The following is a 5000-nucleotide window of genomic DNA, read 5'->3' on the forward strand; positions in this document are numbered from 1 at the left end:
ATTAGAGGTGGGGGGGGGAGGCCCACGGGGCAAGGTGAGGGATCATCGGCCCTGCAGCGGAGGAAGAAAGGAGGGAGGGGATGCGGGGCGTCTGGGTGGGGGGTGGGTTGGGGGGAGGCGGGGATGTGATTGAGGAAGGGGAAACATAGAGGGACAGGTGGAGGGTGCCGGGGAGGAAGGGGAGGAGGGGGGAAGGACGGGAAATATGCGGTGAGTTTACAGTGGAGGAGCCAGGTGGAGGTGAGTCAGGGGCGCGGGGTGTGGAGGAGGAGGAGGAGGAGGAGGAGGAGAGAAGGATATTAGAAAGAGGTGGATGAGTGAGGATGACAACGAAGAAATAGGCGCAGGAAGGAAAACCAAAGTAAAACACATCAAAGCAAACACATCATTGTCATTATCACAACAACAACAACAACAACAACAACAACTGATACCACCACTACCACCACCACCACCACCACAACTATCACCACCACCACCACCACCACCACTCTCCCCTCGTCACCTCTATCATCTCCCCGCCTGTCTCTCTCCCCGCACCGGGCTAAGATTATCTCCCAGACGTGATACCCCTCTTTCGGTACTCTCCCCTTCTCTCTCTCTCTCTCTCTCTCTCTCTCTCTCACATTCCCCTCTTTTGATTTTCGTCTGACATCATTGACCCACTCCCGGTGACCTCTCTCTCTCTCTCTCTCATATTGCGCATTGGTTTTGAGCTATGTAGCTAGCATACCTTCCTCCCCCTCCCTCTCTCTCTCTCTCTCTCTCTCTCTCTCTCTCTCTATCTCTTCTCTCATTCATTACCTCTCCTCACTTGTCATACCTCCATAACTACATTTCTCTCTCTCTCTCTCTCTCTCTCTCTCTCTCTCTCTCTCTCTCTCTCTCTCTTAAACCTTCCCTCTTCCCCATCTCTCACTCCTCCTCCTCCTCCTCCTCCTCCTCCTCTCCCTCCTCCTCCTCCCCCCCCTCTCTCTCCCCTCTCCGCAACGCCATGAACGAAATTAAACGCACAAGCCACACGATATAATTTTCGAATTGGTTATTATAGTTTATTGGCGGGAGTCTGAAACCATTTTGCGCTCTCTCTCTCTCTCTCTTATTGTCTATCTGTCTTTTTTTTGCTGTCTGTCTGTCTGTCTGTCTGTCGCATATGAAAAGAAACACCCTCAATATACCTTAATTAGGGCAGGAATGAGAGAGAGAGAGAGAGAGAGAGAGAGAGAGAGAGAGAGAGAGAGAGAGAGAGAGAGAGAGAGAGAGAGAGAGAGAGAGAGAGAGAGAGAGAGAGAGAGAGAGAGAGAGAGAGAGAGAGAGAGAGAGAGAGAGAGAGAGAGAGAGAGAAGGAAAAAAGAAGACGTATAAAAAGATAAGGAAGAATTTGATGAGAGAGAGAGAGAGAGAGAGAGAGAGAGAGAGAGAGAGAGAGAGAGAGAGAGAGAGAGAGAGAGAGAGAGAGAGAGAGAGAAAAAGGGGAAGGGAAAGCGTGGGAAGGGGACGTGTGGGCGAGGAGGAGGAGAAGGAGGAGGAGGAGGAGGAGGAGGGGAAGAGGAGGAAAGTGGGGGACAGGGAGAGAGTGGGAGGAAAGGAGAGGAAAATAGGTCGAGAAAGAGAGAAAGAGGAGTATGGAAGGAGGAGAGAGAGGGGGAGAGGGGAGGAAATGGGAGAGGGAAGAAAGGGGAGAGAAAAAAAAGATTGAATGGAGGAAAATATATAGGAGGAATGGGGAGTGGAGAGAAAGGGGAGGAAAGAAAGGGGAGGAAAGAAAGGGTGAGAGGAAGGGAAGAAGGGAAGGAGAAAGAGAAAGGAGGAGAAGGAGGAGAAAGAGAATGGAAGAGAAGACAGAGGGAAAGAGAAGGAGGGGAAAGAGTGAAGGAGAAGGAAAGTAGGATAAGGAAAGAAGGAAAAGGGAAAAGGAAAATGCAGAGAAGGAGAGGAGGAGGAGGAGTAGAAAAAAGAGAGGAGAGGAGAAAAGAGAAAGAAGGAAAGGGGTTAAGGAGAGAAGAAGGAAAAGGATGAGAGGATGAGAAGGAAAAGGAAGGAGAAGAGGAGGAGGAGAAGAAAAAAGAGAGGAGAGGAGAAAAGAGAAAGGAGAAAGAAGGAAAGGGGTTAAGGAGAGAAGAAGGAAAAGGAGAAGGAGAGGATGAGAACGAAAAGGAAAAGGAGGAGGAAACAAAAAGAGAAAAAAATAAACTAAAAAGAGAAACGAAAGAAGGAAGATGGAAAGGATAGAACATGAAGAGAAGGGAAGGAAAGAAATGAAGGAAGAAAGACAAAAAAAGAAATAGATAGACATAAGAAAAATATAGGAAAAAAGAAAGGAAGGAAAAATGAGAGAAAGGAAAACAAACAAAAAAGAAAACAGAATATACGAAAAAATAAAAGAAAATAAAGAAAAAAAGGAAATAGGAAGAAAGAAACGAAGGAGAAGAAAGGAAAACGTTGATTAGAAAAAGAAAAACTAAAAATGATAATCCTCTCTCTCTCTCTCTCTCTCTCTCTCTCTCTCTCTGAATCAGTGTAGATAGAAATATATCAAACAAAAACAAAGTCTGTAAACTCGCGTGGAATGTGTGTGTGTGTGTGTGTGTGTGTGTGTGTGTGTGTGTGTGTGTGTGTGTGTGTGTGTGTGTGTTACGGGTGGGCGCTAAAAGGAGTACAGAGTGAGCTATTTTTAACCAGAGAGAGAGAGAGAGAGAGAGAGATAGAGAGAGAGAGAGAGAGAGAGAGAGAGAGAGAGAGAGAGAGAGAGAGAGAGAGAGAGAGAGAGAGAGAGAGAATGATGACGTTTTTTCTGATTCATCTGTCACTTTAGAACGACTTTTCTCTCTCTCTCTCTCTCTCTCTCTCTCTCTCTCTCAATAATAGACACACGTGCTCTAAATAACCTTTTAATACGCCTCCTCCTCCTCCTCCTCCTCCTCCTCCTCCTCCTCCTCCTCCTCCTCCTCTTCCTCTTATACAGTTTAGGAAGATCGTAAACGTTTTAAATGAGAGAGAGAGAGAGAGAGAGAGAGAGAGAGAGAGAGAGAGAGAGAGAGAGAGAGCGCACATGATTCTTCAGCAGTAAACGGAGAAGCCAAAAGAATGTGTTTAGGTTATACGTGTTTAAGAGAGAGAGAGAGAGAGAGAGAGAGAGAGAGAGAGAGAGAGAGAGAGAGAGAGAGAGAGAGAGAGAGAGAGAGAGAGAGAGAGAGAGAGAGAGAGAGAGAGAGAGAGAGAGAGAGAGAGAGAGAGAGAGAGAGAATATAAATAGGTATAAATCGGTTACTCTTTTGACATCACACGCAAAATACTTTCCCGATCTTTTCCTCCTTCTTTTCCATCTTTTTTTGCACTTTATTTTCTTTTCCTAACTTTTTTCATCTATATTTTAACTCTTTTTTTTATTCCTCTTCTCTGTCCTATTCTTTTCCTCTTATTTTCCTGTTTTCATTTTCTTCCATCTTCTTCTTTTCCTTGCCTACATCCATTTATATCTTTCATCTTTTTTTTTTACTTTCCTATCTTCCTTTCTCTGTCTATTTCCATCTTCACCTGTTTACTTTTTTTCCTCCTGCTAATTCTGACATATTTTCCTTCCTCTATATTATTTTTTCCTATCTTTTCTCCATTTTCATTCCTTTGCACGATTTTTTTCTGCCTTTTCCTCATTTAATTTTCATGTTCGTATTTTTTTCATTTTTTTTCATTTCTACTTTTATGTTTGTCTCCTTTTCTTCATCTTGTTTTCCTTTATTTCTTTTTATTTTTTATTTTTCCATTACTTGAATCTTTTTTTTTTTATCGTTTTTCTATCTTTTCTTTCAAACTTTTCCGCCTTTTTCTTTCTTTTCCTCTTTCCCTTTCTTCCTTTGCTGTTTTCCATTTTTCTTTATTTTTTTTTCAACTTTTTTAATCTTTTTCTTTCCCTTCTTTAAAAGTTTCCCACCTTTTTCTTTCTTCCCTTTCTTTTCCTTTCTTCTTTTTCTTATTTTCCGATTTCTATTTTTCTTCTTTTCTTTTCTCTTCTTTTAAACTTTCTCATATTTTTCTTCCTTTCTTCCTTTTCTTATTTTCCCATTTCTATTTTTCTTCTTCTTCTTTTCCTTTCTCTTCTTTTAAACTTCTTCATTTTTCTTGCCCTTTTCCTTTCTTCCTTTTTATTTTTCTAAGTTTTTCTTCTTTTTATCTTTTTTCATCTTTTCCTTTCTCCTCTTTAAAACTTTCTCAAATTTTTCCTCTTTTCCTTTTTTCCTTTCTTCCTTTTTTTCTTATACTTCATCTTTTCCTTTCCCTTCTTTCAAACTTTCCCACCTTCTTCTTTCTTCCATTCTTTTCCTTCCTTCCTTCCTTTTTATTTTTTTATTTTCTTCTTTCTTTTCAATCACTTTCCATCTTCTCTTTTCTCTTTCAAACTTTCCCCACCCTTTTCTTCCCCTCCTTTTTCTTTCTTTCTTTCTTTCTTTTTTTTTGCTTCTTTCTTTTCAATCACTTTCCATCTTCTCTTTTCTCTTCTTTCAAAATTTCCCAACCTTTTTCTTCCCCTCTTCCTTTCCTCCTTTTTTTTGTCATTCTTTCCTTTCCCTTCTTTCAAACTTTCCCACCCTTTTCTGTCTTCCCTCTCCTTTCCTTCCTTCCTTTTTTCTTCTTTTCCTTCCTTTCTCCTTTTTTATTTTCCCATTTTCCCATTTTTCTTCCTTTATCATTTTCTATCTTCTCTTTTCTATCCTTTCAAAACTGTCTCACCTTCATCTTTCTTCCCCTTCTTTTCCTTTCTCCTTTTTTTAATTTCCCCATTTGTTTCTTCCTTCTTTACGCTTCCAAGAAAAAGAGAAAAAAAACATGTGAAATAAACACCTACCCATGACAGCTTGGCGTGTGTGGAATGCGGTGGGGAGGGGGGGGGGGAGGGGAGGAAGAGAGGAGGGAAGGGAGAGGAAGAAGATAGGAAGGGTGGGAACGGGAGGGAAGGAAAGGAAGGGAAGGAAGGAGAGGGAAGGGAGGAATGGGAAGGGAGG

The 5000-nt window shown here is 41.8% G+C and overlaps 1 protein-coding gene across 1 annotated transcript in view; it reads right to left on the reverse strand.

Annotated features, from left to right (window-relative positions):
- The window catches only part of LOC126983680 (univin-like), a 61285-nt gene that overhangs the window by 7430 nt on the left and 48855 nt on the right, over window positions 1-5000 (reverse strand). The window lies entirely within an intron of this gene.

Source organism: Eriocheir sinensis, chromosome 54 (assembly GCF_024679095.1).
Source record: "Eriocheir sinensis breed Jianghai 21 chromosome 54, ASM2467909v1, whole genome shotgun sequence".
Lineage (NCBI taxonomy): Eukaryota > Metazoa > Arthropoda > Malacostraca > Decapoda > Varunidae > Eriocheir > Eriocheir sinensis.